This window comes from Chelonoidis abingdonii, chromosome 3 (genome assembly GCF_003597395.2).
Source record: "Chelonoidis abingdonii isolate Lonesome George chromosome 3, CheloAbing_2.0, whole genome shotgun sequence".
In the NCBI taxonomy this organism is placed as follows: Eukaryota; Metazoa; Chordata; order Testudines; family Testudinidae; genus Chelonoidis; species Chelonoidis abingdonii.
Genome location: NC_133771.1, coordinates 21,924,196 through 21,946,826, shown reverse-complemented (window position 1 = coordinate 21,946,826; position 22,631 = coordinate 21,924,196). Strand labels below are relative to the sequence as shown.

At 43.2% G+C, this 22,631-nt stretch overlaps 1 protein-coding gene and 1 pseudogene across 2 annotated transcripts in view; one reads left to right on the top strand and one right to left on the bottom strand.

Moving 5' to 3' along the window:
• LDAH (lipid droplet associated hydrolase) overlaps positions 1-22,631 on the bottom strand; it is a 209,023-nt gene that overhangs the window by 58,399 nt on the left and 127,993 nt on the right. The gene's annotated exons all lie outside the window — the stretch shown is intronic.
• LOC142046465 (E3 SUMO-protein ligase ZBED1-like) lies at positions 764-3,597 on the top strand (annotated as a pseudogene).

Here is a 22,631-nt window from a genome sequence, read left to right as displayed (position 1 = left end):
AGCCAAGGTGGTTAGGGACACAACCCCATGCTCAAGGTATCCCTAAACCTCTGAGAGTCAGAAGTGGGGACTAGATGACAGGAGATGGATCATTTGAAATTGCCCTATTCTATTCATTCCTTCTGAAGCATCTGGCCACTGTCAGGCAAAGGGATACAGGGTCAGGTGGACCACTAGTCTGACCAAGCATGGTCATTCTTATCTATAGCTTAACTTATATTTAGGGCTGTCAATTAATCAGTTAACTCAAGTGATTAAAGCAAAACAAATTAACTAGATTAAAAAAATCAATTATTTGCTGTTTTAATCACATTGTTGAACAATAATAGAATACCAATTTAAAGTTTTTTCAAATATTTTTGGATGTTTTTCTACATTTTCAAATATATTGATTTCAATTACAATACAGAATACAAAGTGTACAGTGCTCATTTTATATTATTTTTTATTATAAATATTTGCACTGTAAAAAAGATAAAAGAATTAGTATTTTTCAATTCACCTCATACAAGTACTTGTAGTGCAATCTCTTTATCGTGAAAGTACAACTTCCAAATGTATAATTTTTTTTTTTGGACCAGTCATTAATTGCAGTTAACACATATGATTAACACAAAACAAATTAATGCTTCTTTTTAACAAGTATTAATGATATGCCTCTGTTTTGACCATCTTCTCTTACTGTACTTCATTGCTTGATGGACATTGGCATAGTTCTACTGTTTTCTCATGATCTAGAGTGATTAAATATCAGAAAAAGTTAATGGAGAAAAGCAGCGAAAGTTCAGGTCCTTTGAATGGGAAATTTATTTTAAAAAAACTTCTGGAAGGTTCTCTGGATAAAAAGATGGTTATCTGTAGCTGAGTTCCAATACCATCAAGTACTTCAAGTCTGCAGTACCATCTGTGTGCTAAATATGCTTTTGCCTCCAGTTCTTGTGTTACAGATAACCCACTGACAGCAAATGAATCCCACCAGTCGTGACAGCGTACGTTTACAGAGTTTCAGGATCGCTGCAAGCCCATGGATCAAACAAAGTACAGCAGCTTAACCAATGCTACTGCAAAGTGGATAGCTAAGGACTGCAGACCACTTAACACTGTAAATGATAGAAGGCTGAGAGATGTTATTCAAATTGCATTTTCCAATTAGTCATACACCTTGCCTTCCCGAGGACCCACTGCAACACAAATACATAACCTATATCACATTGAGCAGACTACAAATTTAGAGCTTCTGAAAAATGCACTAGCCGTTGCTTTGACTGGTGATCACTGGACATCCTTGAGCAATCAAAGCTATCTTGGAGTCACGGCATACCTGACTGATGCTGCATGGACACTGCAGTTTGTTTTAACAGTAACACACACTGAAGAGAGACATTATAGTAGTGCTCAGTGATAGAGACTTTGAAAATGTGCTGGCAAAATGTAAAAAATATGGTCATTTCAAATACAGTCCAGCTAACAGTACAGAGTTAGAAATACTACAAGCTGCAAACAGGCAGAAACAAGAACTTCTTGTACAAGATATTTCAACCAGATGGAACTCCCCATTGGGTATAGTTCACTGTCTGCTTAGAAATAAAGTCACTATCACAGCCACATTAGCTCTTCAAAAGCACAATCTATCAGTGCCAACAGATAGTGATTTTGAAAAACTGAAAAAGCTAGAAACGCTACTTGAGCCCTGCAGATTTGTGACTGAACTCCCTGGGGAAGAATTGTATGTCTGCTGCTGCATGGTTTTACCCACATTCTGACATATATTTTGTGTTATGGCAGTCTCAGATGGCAACCCAGCATATGTTGTTTGATTTAAGAACACTTTCACTGCAGATTTGACAAAACACAAAGAAGGTACCAATATCAGATTTCTAAAGATAGTTACAGCACTTAGGGTGATTTAACACTCTGAAGTGCCTTCTAAAATCTGAGAGGGACGAGGTGTGGAACATGCTTACAGAAGTCTTAAAAGAGCAACACTATGATGTGGAAACTACAGAACGCGAAGCTCCAAAAAAGAAAATCAACCTTCTGTTGGTAGCATCTGACTCAGATGATGAAAATGAAGGTGTGTCGAAGCATGAAGGGACATACGAATGTTTAGCATATCTGGCATGTAAATACCTTGCAACACCAGCTACAACAGTGCCATGCGCATACCTGTTCCCACTTTCAGGTAACATAGTAAATAAGAAGTGGGCACGTTTATCTCCCGTAAATGTAAACAAACTTGTTTGTCTTAGCAATTGGCTGAACAAGAAAGAGGACTGAGTGAACTTGTAGGCTCAAGTTTTACATTGTTTTATTTTTGAGTGCAGTTATGTAAAAAAAATTCTACATTTGTAAAGCACTTTCATGTTAAAGAAATTGCACTATAGTACTTCTATGAGGCAAACTAAAAAATACTACTTTTATCTTTTTTTATAGTGCAAATATTTATAATAAAAATATATATAATGAGCACTGTATACTTTGTATTCTGTGTTATAACTGAAATCAATATATTTGAAAATGTTGAAAAACATCCAAAATTATGTATAATAAAATTAGGGATGTTGATTAATCGCAGTTAACTTATGCGATTAACTCAAAAAAAATCGCAATTAAAAAAATTAATTGGAATTAATCACACTGTTAAACAGTGGAATTCTACTTGAAATTTATTAAATATTTTTGGATTTTTTCTACATTTTCAAATATATATTAATTTCAATTACAGAAACAAGTTTGTTTACATTTAAGGGAGATAATTTTGCCCATTTCTTAATTACAATGTCACCCGAAAGTGAGAACAGGTATTTGCATAGCAATGTTGTAGCAGGTGTTGCAAGATATTTATGTGCTAGATGCACTAAAGATTCATATGCCCCTTCATGCTTAGGCTTCATTCCAGAGGACATGCTTCCATGCTGACGACGCTCATTAAAAAAAAAAGTGTTAATTAAATTTCTGACTGAACTTCTTGGGGAAGAATTGTATGTCTCCTGCTCTGTTTTACCCACATTCTGCCATATATTTCATGTTACAGCAGTCTCAAATGATGACCCAGCACATGTTGTTCATTTTAAGAACTCTTTCACTGCAAATCTGACAAAATGCAAAGAAGATACCAATGTGACATTTCTAAAGATAGCTATAGCACTTGATCCAAGATTTAAGAATCTGAAGTGCCTTCTAAAGTCTGAGAGGGACGAGGTGTGGAGCATGCTTTCAGAAGTCTTAAAAGAGTAGCACTCTGATGCTGAAACTACAGAAACCAAGCCATCAAAAAAGAAAATCAACCTTCTGCTGATGGTATCTGACTCACATGATGAAAATGAACAGGCGTCGGTCCGCACCGCTTTGGATCGTTATCAAGCAGAACCTGTCATCAGCATGGATGCATGTCCTCTGGAATGGTGATTGAAGCATCAAGGGACGTATGAATTTAGCGCATCTGGCAGTAAATATCTTGAGATGCTGGCTACAACAGTGCCAAGCAAACACCTGTTCTCACTTTCAGGTGACACTGTAAACAAGAAGCAGGCAGCATTATCTTCTGCAAATGTAAACAAACTTGTTTGTCTGAGCGATTGGCTAAACAAAAAGTAGGACTGATTGGACTTGTAGGCTCTAAAGTTTTACATTATTTTATTTTTGAATGCAGGGTTTTTTTTAACATAATTCTACATTTGTGAGGTCTACTTTCACGATAAAGAGATTGCACTACAGTACTTGTATTAGGTGAATTGAAAAATACTATTTCTTTTGTTTTTTACAGTGCAAATATTTGTAACAAAAATAAACATAAAGTGAGCACTCTACATTTTGCATTCTGTGTTGTAATTGAAATCAATATATTTGAAAATGTAGAAAACATGCAAAATATTTGTGTTATTCTTTTATTGTTTAACAGCACAATTAATCATGCAATTAATCATGATTAATTTTTTAATCATGCAATTAATCACAATTTTTTTAATTGACAGCCCTAAATAAATTTAAATTGGTATTCTATTATTGTTTTACCGTGTGATTAAAACTGTGATTAATCATGACTATTTTTATCTCATGATTAATTGTGATTTTAAAAATCATTTGACAGCCCTACTTATACTTATTCAGATTCTTCATTTTTACACTTGTATTATGTTACAACATGGTGAATGACGCATTTTTTATTTACTAGATTAATTTTTTGCTTGTGATTTGTCAAACTCCTTTCAGATGGAAGTTCAATTAAAAATGTACAAGAACAGAATTTTATTTTTTATTAAATAAAACTAACACAAATGTCGATATGTAAAAAAAGTTTACTAAAAATTTTATCAAAATATGTTTTGCATTTAAAACTGACTGATACATTAAAGTTTTATCTGAAGTTAGTGAACTAAACTCATTTTACCATGTTCTGCAAGATTTTAGAACTAGAAGAGGTCATTTTCTTACACTTAATTTTTATAACTGGAAGAGGAAAACAAGCTTTTCTGGCTTTTCAACTCCCAGCTTGTTTCTTAAGTTTGAATTAGTCATTGAACTGAACTAGCTGAATAAACTGAAAGGAAGAAAATATTTTCTCTGCACCTGTAGAGGATACTACTGCTGCCAAAAGCTGGTTTAGCACATTAAAAAACTCTGATTCCAGGGGCTTAGTCAGAGCTGTGACTTTCTTTAAAGCCTCAGACCTTACTGCTTAAAATTACTTTATGTATTTCATTTAAATGATTTTAATATATGATAAGTTCATGTCTTAACATAAGCTGTCAAATTCAAATTTAATTTTAAATACATTTATTTAAATAAACCTGTATTTAATTTAAATTACAAATTTCAAGTTTTTCTCTTTTTTAAAAAAATCTACTGTTATCCATGACCCTGCGTTCCTTGATATAGGACCTTACATTTGGCTGTATTAAAATGCATGTGTGACCCAGGAACCTCTTAATGGCAGCTGACAAAGGGGCACAGAAGGCTGGGCATAGGGGTTACAGGTATATACCAGGTCTGGCATGTTCATTCTAGTTTGCCAAAAAGGGTCATGTGAAGTCTCTAACAAAAGCTTATGTCACACCAATCCTTGTAATCATTGCAAGATGCATGTACAGATGATATTTAAGGAGTTGTTCATGTGTCGTGAAAACGTGTTTTAAAGTCGGTCACCAACCAAATAGGAAAACAAATTTTCTTCCAGACAGAAGGTACTATGTGTATCATTCTGTCCGTCTGTAAATTAAGCATTGGAAGTCAACTTAGTGGAAACCCAGTTCACATACAGAGTCAACAGTAAAGGAGTATACAGGAAAAAAACGAGCTGTGGAGGTTAGCCTAGCTGTGTGCAAAGACAATGAATGAACTTTTGGGGGTATATATAGGAGACCAGGAAGATACCTCCTTATCCTGTGCCTAGGAAATAAATGGACAGCACTTTTACATTAACGAAAACCATACAACAATCAGCCTTGGTTGGAAATACTGCAAAAGGCTTTGGGTGAGATAAAAATGCTCTTGACAGGAGGTTAGCCAGTCAAGTTTAGTCTCTATTGATTCTGTTTTGTATGCAACTATTTTTGTTTCCAATACTCTTAGTCACTGGCCACTTGAATCTTTCAATTTCTGCTCTTTGTTAATACACTTATTCTTCACTACAAATACAAATATATCTAAGTGCTGTGGTGTTAAGCAAAACAGTAATCCTGATTTGAATCACACAAGTTGATGTGGAAGCAGTCCTCTGGGAACAGTTGACCTGGTAAGGGTGTGAGTGTTCACCAGAGAAAGGACTGGACACTACAGGGGAATGCTTCAAAGAGGCTTGGGGTACATCTATAGTTAACCTGCAATTGTTTGGGTGGCTAACAGATTGGAGGTGTCATGGAGCTGACACCCAGTTAAGCACAATCACAGGGTAATAAGGTACCTTGCATTCCTGGACACCTCAAGAACCATGATACTGTTCAAATGAGCCCAAGTGATCCAGGTCAGTCTGTACACCTGACCTTTCCCCCTTATTATTTTCCTCAGCAATTTATGTGTCATCTGCAAATTTTACCAGCTATTATTTGTACAGGCAACTTTAAGTTTGATATTTTCTATCTTTTTAGTGCTTAACTTTGTAAGCATAATATTCTTTTAACATTGTTTTCTTTAAAAAACATAGGAAATTAACTGAAAAATCAGAAATTCCATCACCTGGAAGCATGTTAACATGAGTCATCAACAGAGTTTGGACTTTTAGAGCCAGAGAAGAGACTTCTGCCACTTCAGCTAATGGAATAACTGGCAGCAATAATATGAGGCTCAAGCACAAGAGAAGAATAAGATACACACTTTGCCAGTAGCCTTCTCAGTTATTTGCTGACAACAGAGGAACTCAGAACTCCTTGGTTCCATTACAGGACCTGGGATGGGGCGGGGAAAAGCATGGTCTAGTGATCAGAAGCTTTGTCCCTGCCTCCCCACCCATATCTGCCTTCATCTCCCTCTGCTCCTGTTCTGCCCTTCTTGGAGCTCCCGATGTCTGCTCCTATTCCCTCCCCATATTTTGACTATATACTCACCAGACCTCTCCCCTTCCTCTGCCTTTATCCAGCCCACTGGCTCCTGTTCTCAGCAGTTCCTGTCTCCCTTCCCCTTCTTGTTACTGTTCATCTCCTGATTTTCCATAGCCTCTAGTGGGTTCTCACTTGCCCCATGTCCCTGGTGTGACTCAGGAACCAACTGGCAGACGGCACAGTGCTATAGGGATCCCCTGGATCCGGTCTCTACATAATGTTTATCAAAGAGCATCCTGTAAGAATGTGTCACACTGGTCATCATAATCACGGCAAAACTCTCTATAAGGATAATATTTAAGGAGCTGGGTATATATACTGAAAATTACGCTCTCAAGGAAGTAGTACCCAAACTTTCTCTGCCATGTCCACCCTTACTGGTAATGAAATCTTTCCATGCCCTCAAAGGAGCTGTGGGTGGGAGCTTGGGTGGGAGTAGACTCGCAGTCAGGAGCTGGGCTGAGCATGTAGCCAGGGCCAGGAGCCAAGGCCGGAGCTGCACCTGGGGGCGTGGCAGGGAGCAGGGCCTGGGGCCTGGAGGCGAGGGCTGAGACCAGAGCAAGAGCTGGGGCTTGGCCAGAGTCAAAGTGGGGGAGAAGAGGGACTGAGTGGCACTTCTTCCCCGCACCTCATTCTGGGCCCCACCGTGAGGTGGGGGATGCGCCCCACAGTTTGGTGACCATTGTTTTAAGGTCTGTGAGTTGGGTCTGGTTACCAGAAGGTGACAAACAAGTTTCTTTCAGGCAAGGTTCACTTATCTACCTGTCTGGCTACATGTAGACTGAGTATTGTATATTCACAATGAACTTCTGTTTAAATCTAAGCAAAATGCTAATCGAGTGATTGCAAAGACTCTAGGTCAGAGTCTATACAGGAAAAAAACAAGTGAAGAGGGTGGCTGGTCTGATCTACATCTGGCGGTGCACAGGTTATCCTTCTCTGAGGGGACAAGTTCCCAGCTATCATATCTTATAACAGAAGAATACAGCTGGGCTGGCTGTTTAATGCTGGGAGAGACACTTCAAGTGAGCAGATCTTTATAAGCCAGGAGAATGTCTTGTTAGTTAAGTTTAGGCTCTACAAATCATATATAAATGTAACTGTTTCCCATTAATTCTACTTGCTTCTTCTCAAATCCCTGCTCTTTGTTCAATAAACTTTTACTTGTTTTCACTATAAACACACTGAAGTGCTGTGAGTGGGCCGAAGTGCTGCTCCTGAGGTAAACCTGGTCAGCTGGTGTGTAGTGTCCCATTGGGGAACAGCAGATCTGTAAAGTCCAGTGAAACAGGAGCTGGACAGTCCAGGGGGATGCTCTAAGGACTTGGAGGTTGGAATGTGCTTATCTCTGCAGAGGGACAGCAGAGCCTGTGCATGCTGAGAGGGGAGTGCTTGTGTTGCCTATGGCTGGTGTAGTCAGGGAGCTGAGTGCTGGCAGGCCTAGAGAAGGCTTCCTCACGCTAAGGGCAGGTAGTAGCAAGGTTTCTCTCAACTCTGGGTACCATCACACATTGTCACCCATCCCAATTCCTCACCCCTCTCCATTCTAAATCAAGCCGCTTTCCTCCTCCTCCTCGCTGCCCACCAAAGAGCAGGGGTAGAGGACACACAGAGCACAGGAGACAGTCTTGCAGCTATCAATTCTGAGCGACAGTAGCCTAGAGCAGCAAGTGCAGGTAAAGTCCTGCTCAGTCCCTGAAGTCCCGAGATGGAGTGTGCTCAGTTGCTCCGTGCAGATGGTACACATTCAGACTGCTATACATAGCAAAGGACATGAGCATGCTCTGTACAGATGGAATCTTCAGAGAATTTAGTTGCTAGACTAACAAGTCTCTAATATCATGGGATGAACATGGCTATAAAAACACTGCATACAAGCTCTACTGAGCATGCACAAACTGAGATTTCCCTCCCTCCCCAAAGGTTCATAATTTGGCCTAACCCAAATAATTTTTCACAGGAAGAGCAAAAGGCATGTCTCTGACCATAGGGCAACCCAAATTTCAAGTCCCTGCTAGAAAGCTTGGTCATGGCAGAGTTTAAAAAAATTCTTACAACCAATTTGTTAACAAGGACAAAACTATGTTTTGCGTAATCTCATTCTCAGAAATGGCTGAACCATTTTTGCTAAAATTAAAAATAAAAAATCAGCCTCAGATAGACACTCAGTAGCAAAAATTTCAGTCCGAATGATTAAAGTTAGGTGACATTATAAGAAAATGAAAACAGTTAATATAATGGGAAGTGGAGGGCAAACTGTGTTGCTACTTGTGCCACTCATAATAATAACCAACGTCAGCTGAGAGCTAATTAATGTTTGTAATTAATTTTAAAATGTAAACACTATTCAAGTACTAAGTATAATTAGTATCTGGCAACTCAGGCCCAATCCTACAAACATTGATGCATGTTCTATATGTAAGTAGTCTAGATGAAGTCAATGAGATTACTTGTATGAATAACATTAAGCATGTGTGTTTGCAAGATGGGAGCCCAAATTATCTAAACTGTGCATTCTTTTTGCAGGTGCCTTCTTTTATATGTGTTTGATTATAAGATGGGATTGCCTGCAATAGAAGGGGACTGAACTCGATGACGCAGGAGATCCCTTCCAGGCCTACATGAAACATCCAGAATACTTCTACCACTATGCAAATAAATAAAACCACCAGCATCCTACAATCATATTTGGCTATTGCTACATGGTAACAGATCAACCAAACTGTACTCTGATGACAACTGATCCAAAAGTAAATCTGTTTGGACCATTTTCATCCAACTAAAGGCAGTTTGTTTGTTTTTCAAAATCAATCAGTAAAGGTTTCAATAAAACAAAAAACATTTACTAGTTAAATAATCCAAAGGGTTACAAAACCAACAAAATGGAATGGACTTAAATACTTTGGCCTCATTCCAGTTGTTGGGTTTACTGAGCAGGTGCTGGGTGGTGTCAGCGGCCTGTGATAAACAGGCAGTCTCACAAAATGATCCGGGGGTCCCTTCTGGCTTTAAACTCTATGACTCTATAAAAAGTACTCAGTCCCAGTCATACACCCAGTCTCTCTTCTTGTTCCTCTGGAAGGCAATACTGTTTGGTTTCATTTCAACTTCCCTCTTTGTACAGAAGGGAGACCATTATTGTATCGCTTGGGATATCCTTGGGGTATATACACACATCTGCAATTAAGGGGTCTCCTAACATTACTACAACTTCTCTACACTACTGCAGCTGAACCTTAGCCCCACTCTCTACCTCCCCCCTACATCCAACTCTCAAAGACAACCTGAAAAGTTTCCATTAGTCTAACCATATAAGATAGCTAAGATTTATAACACCGAGGCAAGAGGCAAGTCTCCCAACTGGAAAAGGTCTCCAAATAAATTCCCAAATACGTTTTCTATCGAGATCAACCATATATGCTACCTTTCTTCTTGTATACAGTTATTCATTGTGTAAGGTACTTAGGTTGTCACAGTCAGTACTCCTATCGCTGATGAGAATATTTGAATCTAGTTGGGCTGAGGCTAGGGTACATCTTCAAGACAGAGTCATGGTCAGATGTTGGTCACATCTGAACTGGAACCAGAAAACAGGCTCTTCCTGATTTTGGATTGGACCTAGACATTAAATTGTAAACAATTATACAGATCTACGGATTTATTAATATAAATAAAATAAATTAACAGGTGGTTTGGAATTGAAGCACTGGTTTGGGTCCATCTCTAATTATAAACTTAAAAAAAAGTAGTTTCCTTGGATCCATAGAATGCTTTCAGACAGTTTGTTTTGGAACTTTGGGCTCTGTTGTCAATAAATCACAGGGGATCAGACCGGTGACTCCTCTTGTCCAGTCTCCTATCTCAGACCGTGGCCAGTACGAAAAGCTTCAGAGGAAGGTACAAGAAGCTTCCCAATGGACAATGATGGAATAGTTTGCTTCCAGGTGATGTTTCTTCCTAACTTCTGTCAATTATTCACTGTCTTCTGGCCTCAGACATGAGAGTTTATATCCTATTTTTAAAACCTGTCCGCTGTAACTGTGGATGTTCTCATTAGCCATATCAATCTGCGTAATCCTTTTCTGAACATTACTAAGCTCTCGGCCTCAATGACACATAAGGTAACTTAAGACAGGGGTTTTCATCATATTAAGAATGATCTTGTGACTAAGCAATGAAACAGGCCCCTCAGTTCACAAGCTTCCTTTGGGTTGGCTCATATTTATTTGTAGTTTTCAAGACAACAGAAGGAGCAAGACAAATCCCGGACAGCAAACGGCTAAAACAAAGACATTTGATTCAAGAAATTTACAATAGGAATCTTGAGATCTATCCTCGTGGCCATTAGCCCAGGGGAATTTCTGGCACTAGCAGAACTAAGAGACCTATTTACTTGAAAAACTGCAACTCTCCCCAGGCCATATTGCCACAGTTAAGATCAAGACTCAGAGAGGTGCTGTTGTACACTTAAAATAGGTCTGTAAACTCCTCATTTTAAGTTTCTTCCTTTGAAAAAGCAAAAGTATTTGAAAGACAACAATTATACGCTATTGTGGTAACAGTGTAAAACAACAAACTCCAAAAATAAAAATGCTGTTTATATTTTACTGTTATTATAGTTTAGCATCAACAAGGAAGGCTTTTTCCCTCAGAGAGAAAATTATTGCTTATTATTCTCTCCTCCAGAGAATCCACATCATTGGCACTCCAGAAAAAAGAAAAGACAATTCATTAGATAGTGATAGCTCAAGATAAAGTGCCAATTAAACACTTAACCTCAGTAAGTTTTGCTCATTTGCCCAGGATTACGCTGATGGCCAAAAGTGGGGTACAGGAAGAAATTTTCCTTATGACATATTGTTGAAGATATAGCACAGATTTTTCCATGCGCTGGAGCGCTCATTAGGGACTGTTCTTTACCACTTGGATGGGTGTTTCCTACACTATTATATACAATTGCAAAGATGTGGAAGTGCTGGACGATGTTGCTTTCAATCCTCTACGGAAAAGGATAAATGGACACAAATCAGATATTAGGAATGGCAATATACAAAAACCTGTAGGAGAGCACTTCAACCTCCCTGGCCACACTATAGCAGACCTTAAGGTGGCCATCCTGCAGCAAAAAAACTTCAGGACCAGACTTCAAAGAGAAACTGCTGAGCTTCAATTCATCTGCAAATTTGACACCATCAGCTCAGGGTTGAACAAAGACTGTGAATGGCTTGCCAACTACAGAACCAGTTTCTCCTCCCTTGGTTTTCACATCTCAACAGCTAGAACAGGGCCTCATCCTCCCTGATTGAACTAATCTCGTTATCTCTAGCTTGCCTGCTAGCATATATATACCTGCCCCTGGAAATTTCCACTACATTCATCTGACTAAGTGGGTATTCACCCACGAAAGCTCATGATCCAAAACATCTGTTAGTCTATAAGGTGCCACAGGACTCTCTGCTGCTTTCAATCCTCTATGTACATGGTTCTCAGTTTGCACTGTAGCCTCCGTTTATGTGCATGTAAAACTGTCATGCACATATCTACACACATAATTCACAGGTGTAAACACCAACATTCCTGATTGAACAGTTCTGTCACCTACAAGAGTGTTAGATTTTGCACCCACAAAACCCACATGTATTTGCACAAAGTACAGGCATGTGTATGTAGTTCCACAGTTTTGCATACACAGACATGGAGGCCTGGCAGAAAACTCAAACAGGGTATTTAATATGTAATGATAATAGTTAATATGACTACATAAAAATATTTGTTCTTATGCAGCATTCATCCTTCCTCTATTGTCTTCAAGCCATACTTGTTACCTTATTGAAAAGGAGCAACATTTTGCTTCTATTAAGATTATTAAGGCAGCCATTTCACATAGAGAAGGAAGAGATAGGTTCAGTTTCAGCATCAACTTTTACCATCAACAAAACTCTCAGGTTTTAAATACGAAATCCGTATCACTGGTTTTGGTAGAAAAAAAGACAGTTACTGTTCCATAACTGATGTTCTTCGAGATGTGTTGCTCATGTCCATTCCACATTAAGTGTGTGCATTCTCCACATGCACTGGTGTTGGAGGTTTTTCCCTTAGTAGTATCTGTAGAGGAGCAGCTCTGGCTTCCTCTGGAGTGGTGCCTGCGTGTCACGGTATAAGGGATGCTGCCAGCTCCCTCCCACCCTCAGCTCCCTCTTGCCAGAAACTCTGACAGAGGGGAACGAGGGTGAATCATAGAATGGACATGAGCAACACATCTCGAAGAACATAAGTTCTGCAAAGGTAACTGTCTTTTCTTCTTTGAGTACTTGCTCATGTCTATTCCACATTAGGTGACTCCAAGCAGTTCCCGTGGAGGCAGATAGGAGTTCACAGCTGTAACTGGACTGTAATACAGCTCTGCCGAACCCAGCATCGTCTCTCACCTGCTGAACGATGGCATAATGAGACGTGAATGTGTGAACCAAGGACCATGTCGTGGCTTTACAGATGTCCTGGATTGGGAAGTGCGCCAGAAAGGTCACTGAAGACATGTGCACTCTAGTCAAATAGGCCTGGATGATCAGTGGTGGCGGGACCGTTGCTAGCTCATAACAGGTCTTTATGCAAGAGGTGATTCAGTTGGAAATCCTCTTGAAGAAACTGGAAGCCCTTTCATCCTATCTGCTGTAGCGATGAAGAGCTGGATCAATTTATAGAAAGGTTGAGTACGGTCCAAGTAAAAAGCCAAGACCCTCCGGAAGTCCAGTGAATGCAGACGCCTCTTCTCAGCAGTCTTGTCTGACTTGGGACAGAACACTGGCAGGAATATGTCCTGGCTCATATGGAAGGAAGATACCAACTTCTGCAGGAAGGCTGGGTGGCGGCTGCAGCTGGACCTTGTCCTAATAAAACACTGTGTAAGGTGGTTCTGAGGTCAAGGCCTTAATCTTTGAGACTTGTCTCACCAATGTCACTGCCACCAGGAAAGCAATCTTCCAGGACAAGTAGGAAAGGGAGCAGAAGCCCAGTGGCTCGAAAGGTGGGCTGGTGAGCCTGGAGAGGACCAGGTTACGGTCCCACTGCAGGACAGGGGCCCGTACCTGCAGGTAAAGCCTCTCGAGGCCCCTCAGGAACCTGACAGTCATGTCAGGAAAAAAGACCCTCTGACCTTGGAACGCGAAGATGGCCGCAAGGTGCACTTTGATGGAAGAATGCACCAGACCCTGATTCCTGAGTTGCAGTAAGTAGTCCAAGATGGACTGCACTGAAGAAAGTGTGGGAGAAATGCCATGCTCCAATGCCCAGCGTGAAAACCTCATCCACTTGGGCAGGTAAGTTAGTCTCATGAATGGCTTCCTACTTCCCAGGAGGACCTGCTGGACCTCCTCCAAGCAGGTACACTCCTCCGGGTTCAACCATGGAGCATCCACGCTGAGAGATGTAGAGACTCGAGGTGGGGGTGCAGGAGCCAATTGTGATCCTCTGACAGCAGGTCCGGACAGTAAGGAAGAGGCCAGGGAGGGGCCACTGCCATGTTCATGAGCATGCCAAACCAGTGCTCATGAGGCCACGCAGGGGCAATCACAATAACCTGTGCTTTGTCCCTCTTGATCTTTACTGGGACCCAGCTGACTAGAGGGATTGGAAGGAATGTGTACATCAGACCCTTGGCCCATGACAGGAGAAAGGCATCAGAGAGGGAGCCTTTGCTCAGGCCCTCTTTTCACCTAGTGGAAAACAGGTCTACTTGGGGAGTTCCCCACCTCTGGAAGATCATGCAGGCCACCTTCAGGTGGAGTGACCACTTGTGATGAGAGGAGAAGTCCCTGCTGAGGTGATCTACTAGGGCATTCCTGATGTCATGGAGGTGACAAGCTTCCAGAGGTGACAAGCTTGGCAGAGAGCCAACAAGTGCATTCCTCCTTGCCTGTTGATGTAGAACATCGAGGTTGTATTGTCCTTCAGGACTCTCATCACTTTGCCCAACAGGAAGACCCCACAGGGCAGCCATACTGCTCTGAGCTCCTTGACATTTATGTGTAACGTTACCTCCTCCAGGATCCACATCCCCTGGGTCTGGAGACGTGTGAGGTGCGACCTCCAACCGAGGTCTGAAGCGTCTGAAACTAGCTCGACAGATGGAGCAGGACTATCAACAGGGACTCCTTCCAGGACTGTCTCACGATTGGTCCACCACTGCAGCGAGGTGAGAACTGCTGGGGGAATGGCGACGATCTTCTCCAGGTGGTCCCTGGATTGGGAATAGGTCGCTGCCAGCCATTGCTACAGGGGCTGCATGCGGAGCCTGGCATGGCAGACCACGTATGTGCAAGCTGCCATGTGGCCTAGCAGGTGCAGGCACACCCTGGCCGTTGTTAAGGGAAATGTGGACACTTCCGCGATGAGTCATGATGATCAGGGCCTGAAATCTGTCTAATGGCATGAATGCTCTCGCCCGAGTTGAGTCAAGCATGGCCCCAATGAATTCTATCCTTTTAACTGGAATTAACATGGACCTTTTGTGGTTGACCAGTAGTCCCAAGGAACAGCATGTGGCTTGCAGTACAGTGATGTCGCGTTGGACCTGAGACTTGGAGCTGCCTTTGACCAGCCAGTCGTTGAGTTATGGATAAATCTGGATACCTTGACGCCTGAGGTAGGCCACGACTACCACCATGCACTTGGTAAACACCCTTGGTGCTGCAGCCAGGCCAAATGGAAGGACTGAAAACTGGTAGTGGGCCGAACCCACCATAAAATGGACAAAGCATCTGTGTCCTGGGAAGATCGCTATGTGAAAGTATGCTTGTTTCAGGTCGAGGGCAGCACACCAGTCTCCCAGAATAGGGAGGAGATAATGGCTGCCAGGGAGACCATGTGAAACTTTAGCTTCTTTAGGTATCTGTTGAGGTCTCGCAGGTCCAGGATGGGATGCAGACCACCCTTGGCCTTTGGGATCAGAAAATATCGGGAATAGAAACCCTTGTTCCAGTAAGGAAGCGGGACCTCCTCCACCACACGCAGCTGTAAGAGCCCCTGAACCTCTTATTTGAGAAGACTCTCATGAGACGGGTCCCTGAAGAAGGATGGGGAGGCGGGTGGGTGAAAATAAATTAGAGGGTGTAGCCATGCACCACTGTACTGAGGACCCAGCAGTCTGAAGTTATTGCCGACCATGCTGGGAAGAAAAAGGCTGTTTCTCTTGGTCCACATGGACTTGTGAGGTCCTATCCCCGGGGGCCTCAAGTACCAGATGGAGTTGGGTCATTGAGGCCACCGGCCTGTCTGAGGCTCCCGACACTGAGCGGGCAGTCTGGGAGCGCTGGGTGACCCCTCACGGATTGAAGCGGTACCACTGGGCCTGGGGCCATGGGGCAGGTTTTAGTACCGACGATGCAGGTGTCACTGAGGGTCTGGGAGGCTGCCCTGCCAACATGGAGCTTTGCTCCGTACTGGAGCCATATCCGGAGCAATTGATACCCAGTGACCAGGATCCACTGGAGCGGCAACTCATGCCTTATGATAATCATGGTCGTGGACAGAGGAGGACTGGTCCTAGCAGGACGTATGTCTCTGCAGGGACCTCAGAGACCGGCAGCACTCGGTGGATCCATGATGGAAGACTGGCGATCCATGTCTCGTGCTTCGAAACCAGTACCAGGACCTGGAGGTAACACGGGCCGGGCACCGGGAGAATGTCCCCAAGAACAGTGACATCCGTCTCAGGGATCGTTGGCAAGGCTCGCGGCTCTGGTCTTCCAATTGTTCCCGGGATCTGTAATGGCATTCCAGCGACAGGAAAGGCCAGTCCCAACGTTCCTGCTGCGGAGCGTATGCCTCCGTGGGTCTGCGCCAGGTAACCGGCAAGGTCTGCCTCGAATCCTGCCACCGGTGCCCAGGGCACAGTGACCGTAAAGGGCTCCTATGCATCTGCCTCCCTAACTATGAGGATTGACGGCTTCGAGTGGGTGAACGGTGGCGGGACATCTCCAGCTATGGGAAGTGGTGCCACTGGGGTGAGGGCGACGGAAAGGTCCCAAGGTGGGCTTACTCCGAGGTCTGGGCACTGCTAGAGATAGTGTGGACAGCACGTGGAGCATCAGGACTTCCCATGCAGCTTGGAGTGCTTCAGATGTTGGCAGCACCTGAAGCTGATGAAGACCCGCCTCTGGGTCTGGGCTGCGAGGCAAGGAATGGGGTGGGCTGCATCGCTCAACATAAGATAAGGCTCCCAGTGCTGTCCTTCCCCTTGCGGAGAGTAGGAGACCATCCCCTACCAGCTATCTTGGCCAGGGCTGTGGATTGGTGTCGACTCATTGACGGCGCCGGTGGAGCACTATGCACCGATGCGGCGGTGCGGGGTGCCGAGTTGGACCTGTGTTGAAAGCACTGACTCCTTCAGGAGTGCTTTCAGTCTGATCTCATGTTCTTTCTTAGTTCTAGGTTTAAAGGACTTGCAGATACAACACTTATCACTTATGTGCCCTTCACTGAGGCACCCGAGACAGCTACTATGGGGATCACTCACGGGTACAGGCCATTTGCAGTGATTGCAGGGCTTAAAGTCTGGGAAACGGGGCATGCCCCATCCCCCGGCTGAGCCCCCAGTGGGATTAACAAAACTCTTACTAAGGGCTAACTAACTCAACTACTAACTATGTACACTAACTTCACAAGAACTCTAGTTTATATGAATGAAGCCTAAGCAATGCTAGTAAGAGCAGCGAATGTTCCGTGTACCGTCACTGGTGGCAAGAAGGAACTGAGGGTGGGGGGAGCCGGCGGCACCCCTTATACTGTGCCATGCAGGCGCCACTCCAGAGGGTGCCAGAGCTGGTCCCTATGGATATTGCTGAGGGAAAAGCTTCTGGCACCGGTGCACGTGGCGCGCACACACACTTAATATGGAATGGACATGAGCAAGCACTGGAAAAAGAAACCACCTTTTCACATGCTACATAGAAATGTCAGAATAATCCTTTTTTTATTTTTATTTTTTATTTGCAAACAGTACATTTTAGCAGGAAGCCACAGATAGAGAATCATAGAACTGGAAGGAACCTCGAGAGGTCATCTAGTCCAGTCTCCTGCACTCAAGGCAGGACTAAGTATTATCTAGACCATCCCTGATAGGTGTTTGTCCAACCTGCTCTTAAAAATCCCCAATGATGGAGATTCCACAACCTCCCTAGGCAATTTATTCCAGTGCTCAACCACTCTGACAGTTAGGAAGTTTTTCCTAATGTTCAACCTAAACCACCCTTGCTGCAATTTAAGCCCATTGCTTCTTGTCCTATCCTCAGAGAAACAATAGGGAAACCCATAATGTCCTCAATATATTCAACTTTCTGATTATAACTGCACTGTACTGAGCTATAAGAACTTAACAATGGCCCGACTGAGTCACACCAAAGGTCCATCTAGCCCAGTATCCTGTCTTCCCACTGTGGCCATTGCCAGGTGCTTCAGAGGAAATAAGCAGAACAGGTAATCATCACTCATCATCATTTTGCAACCAGGACTGCTAACAGGGCATTTCGCAAGGGAGTTCTCCAGGTGAAGGAGGAGCAAATACAGCACCCTTGGTGTAAGTGGCTGTCTGTTGTGTGTATTTGTGGGTTACTTGCTGTGTGCTGAGCTTGTGTTTGTCTGTCTGTTTGTTTGAAGGATCATGTGCTGTGGCTGGCAGTTAGAAGCTGTGAGCTTCAAAGTAAGGTTTGAAAGCTAGAAGCCTCTGTTAATTGGCTGAGCCTTAGTCAGTGGGCGGGGCTATCAAGAAGGCCAGGTTTTTATAAAGCAGTGAGCAAGCGACCAGGGCTGCTAACAGGGAGTTTCACAAGGGAGTTTGGAAGGGGAGTAGGAAGGGGCAAGGTTCACTTGCTCTTCTTTAAAACCTGTAAACTAAACTACATTCAAAACTTTTTGCTTTAAACAAAACCCTTTCATTAACTTAGGTAGCTGTAGGAGAGAATAAAGGCAGAAGGCCAGCAGCAGAGTGGGGGCTATCCAGTTTATTGCACTGAGTGCAGCATGTATGATTACCTGCCCTGTGGGTGGGTGGCATATGTGTGCATTCCGTGCAAGGAGCTCCTGGCCCTCAGAGGCCACGTACAGGCTTTGGAGGCCAGGGTGGCAGAACTGGAGGAGCTATGAGAGGCAGAGAGGTATGTTGATGAGGCTTTCCGGGACACTGTAGAACTGTCCCACCTTCGGTCAGACAGCCCCTGCGCTGTTGAGGAGGATGAAAGGCCCAGAGAATTAGAGCCGTCAACGGGAGCAGAGGGAAACCTTCCCATAGTTGGGACCCTCCTTCCAGATGGTGTTAGGGTATCCTCTTGCACTGAGGTTACCTCTCTGTGGGAGGGAACTCCAGTCACTAGGAAGAGGCAGGTGTCAGTAATGGGAGATTCGATCATTAGAAAACATAGATAGCTGGGTTTGTGATGACCGGGAGAACCGTATGGTGACTTGCCTGCCTGGTGCGAAGGTTGCAGATCTCTCAAGGCATCTGGATAGACTTATGTGTAGTGCTGGGAAGAAGCCGGTGGTGGTGGTACATGTAGGTACCAATGACATAGGGAAGGGTAGGAGGGATGTCCTGGAGGCCAAATTCAGGCTGCTAGGGAAGAGACTGAAATCCAGGACCTCTATGGTGGCATTCTCAGAAATGCTCCCAGTTTCCACGAAGCAGGGATTCAGGTGCAGGGCCGGTGCAAAGGCATGTTTTCAGCACCTAGGTGAAACTTCCACCTTGCGCCCTCCCCTCCCCCGCCGTGAGGTGCCCCCCTTGCTGCAGCTCCCCACCCCCACCCTCCGCCCTAAGGCACTCCCCTGCCCCAGCTCACCCCTGCTCCGCCTCCACCCCAAGCACTTCTCCCACCTTCCAGGCTTACAGCGCCTAAGCTGATTGGCGCCGCAAGCCTGGGAGGTGGGAGAAGTGAAGCAGCCACGGCATGCTCTGGGAGAAGGCGGGGCAGGGGTGAGCTGGGGCGGGGAGTTCCCCTATGTGCCACCTCCCCGTTACTTGCTGCAGGCTGCCCTCCCCACGCTCCCCTGCCCCAGCTCCCTTCACCTAAATGCCGGCGGTGACCAGGGCGGCCAAAGATCCGGCTGCCGCAGTCGCTGCCAAAGAAAATGCCGTCCCCCAAATCTTAGTGCCCTAGGCAACTGCCTAGGTCGCCTAAATGGTTGCACCAGCCCTGCAGGTAGGCAGGCAGAGCTTCAGAGTCTCGATTGTGGATGAGACGATGGTGTAGAGAGGAGGGGTTTAGATTCATTAGGATCTGGGGAAACTTTTGGGATGGGGGGAGCCTATACAGGAGAGATAGGCTCCACCTAAACCAAAGTGGAACCAGACTGCTGGCACTTAACATTGAAAAGGTTGCAGAGCAGCATGTGGATCGGACAGAGACTTCTCTTAGAGGAGAGTCTATTGATAGAGATTCTCTAGGTTTTAGTCAGGAGGAAAGGATGGAAGAGGATAATGTAAGGGCCAGATTAGATGAGAAACATTCACATAAAAAAGAATTGGACACATCAGAAAAGGGCAAATAAACAGTGACAAGTTTTTGAAGTGCTGATATATAAATGCTAGAAGTCTAAATAATAAAATGGGTGAACTAGAGTGCCTTGTGATAAAGGAGGATATTGATATAATAGGCACCACAGAAACCTGGTGGACTGAGGACAATCAATGGGACACAATCATTCTGGGGTACAAAATATATCGGGGGGGGCGTGGAAAGGGGGGAGTAGCACTATATGTGAAAGAAAATGTAGAATCAAATCAAGTAAAAAATCATAAGTGAATCCGCATGTTCCATAGAAACTCTACAGATAGTAATTTCATGCTCTAATAAGAATATAACATTAGGGATCTATTATCAACCACCTGACCAGGACAGTGATAGTGACAATGAAATGCTAAGGGAAATTAGAGAGGGTATCAAAATTAAGAACTCAGTAATAGTGGGGGATTTCAATTATCCCCATATTGACTGGGAACATGTCACCTCAGGACGAAATGCAGAGACAAAATTTCTCGGTACTTTAAGTGACTGCTTCTTGGAGCAGCTGGTATGGGAACCCACAAGGGGAGAGGCAACTCTCAGTTTAGTCCTGAGCAGAGTGCAGGAGCTGGTCCAAGAGGTAAATATAACGGGACCATAATATAATAATATTTAACATCCCTGTGGTTGGAAGAACATCTCAACAGCCCAACACTGTGGCATTTAATTTCAGAAAGGGGAACTATGCAAAAATGAGGGGGTTAGTTAAACAGAAATTAAAAGTTACAGTGACTAAAGTGAAATCCCTGCAAGCTACATGGATGCTTTTCAAAGACACCATAATAGAGGCCCAAGGCCCAACTTACATGTATACCCCCAATATTAAAAAACAGCAGTTGAAAGAACTAAAAAGAGCCCCGTGGCTTAACAACCATGAGATAATATGAAGCAGTGAGAGATAAAAATGGCATCTTTTTAAAAAACTGACAAAGTTCAAATCTCTAGTAGGTAACTATAGAAAGGAAGCATAAACATTGGCGAAATTAAGTGTAAAAAGTGTAATAGAAATATAGTCCAAAGTAGGAGTTTGAAAGAACGGCTAGCCAGAAAACTCAAAAGGGTAATAACAAAATGTTTTTTTGGAAGTACATCAGAAGCAGGATAGCTCTGTCTAAACAACCAGTGGGACTCGCCATGGATAAAAAGGAGTGGCTTAAATGAAGATAAATCTAGCATTGTGGAGATTTCCAAACATTTTAGGTGATACTAAATCTGAGGAAATTGTCACAAGATTGAAATCATCACTTGTAAGAGGAGATTTTGGGAATTAATCGGATAACTTAAGCAGTAACCAAGTCAACCGGATCAAGGCCATTCACCAATTGTAACGTCCTTGAAAAGACTTCTGTACCCAGTGACAGAAGACTAGCACTGTAACACAAATCATAAGAAAAGGGCTCTAAGGGATTCCCAGCAATTACATGACCAGTAAGTCTAATGCTCAGTACCGGCAAATTAGTTGAAAACGACATAAGTAAAGAATAAAATTTGTCAGACACATAAAGGAACAATAAATTGGTTGGGCAATCCAACATGGTGCTGTAAAGGGGGGAAATCCACGTCTTTACTAATCCATTAGATTCTTTGAAGGGTCAACAACATGTGGACAAGGGAACCAGTGACACTATGTATTAGATTTCCAGAAAATCTTTGACAAAGTCTCTCACCCAGAGCTCTATGTAAATTAACTTGTTATGAGTACAGGGAAGTCTTCTTCATGGATTAACTGTTAAACACGACAGGGAACAAAGGGTTAGGAATATTAAATTTCAGAAAGGAGTGGGGTATTAGTCGGTGTTGTCCACAGGGTCAGTCTCGACCATCCTAATTCAATTGAGCTTATTTTACATAAATATCGGGGAATAGGGTAAAACTTGAGCTGGCAAAGTTTCCAGATATACTTAAACTGCTCAAATGATAGTTAAACCAAAGCAGACTGTGAAAACTTCAAAAAATCTCCACAAAACTAAGTGATTGGGAACAAAATGGCAAATGAATTTAATGTGGATAAATGTCAAGTAATCCATTGGAAACAAATAACCCCACACTATACAACGTCATATATGGGGCTAATTAGCTCACAAGCAAGTAGGAAAAAGATCTTTGAGTCATATGTGGATAGTTTTCTGAAGACGTCCACGCAGTGTGCAAGGCGGTCAAAAAGCAAACAGGAATGTTAGGAATCATTAAAAAAGGGATAGAAATAAGACAGGGAATATCTATTGTCTTAAATTAAATCGATGGTATCCCACATAAGACTCTAAGGACTAGGAGGGACTGAGAGTCATTTCATCCCCTGCCTCATGGCAGACCAAATACTGTCCTAACCATTCTGGATAGACTTTACTAACCTATCTCTTAAATATCCCCCAAGAAAACAAAAGAGGAGATTCCACAACCTTCCTAGCAATTTATTCAGTGTTTAACCTACCCTCGACAGTTAGGATTTTTCTAATGTACACTAAATCTCCCTTGTGGCAGTTTTAGCCCATTGCTTCTTGTTCTATCATAGAGGCTAAGGCGAACAAGTTTTCTCCCTCAG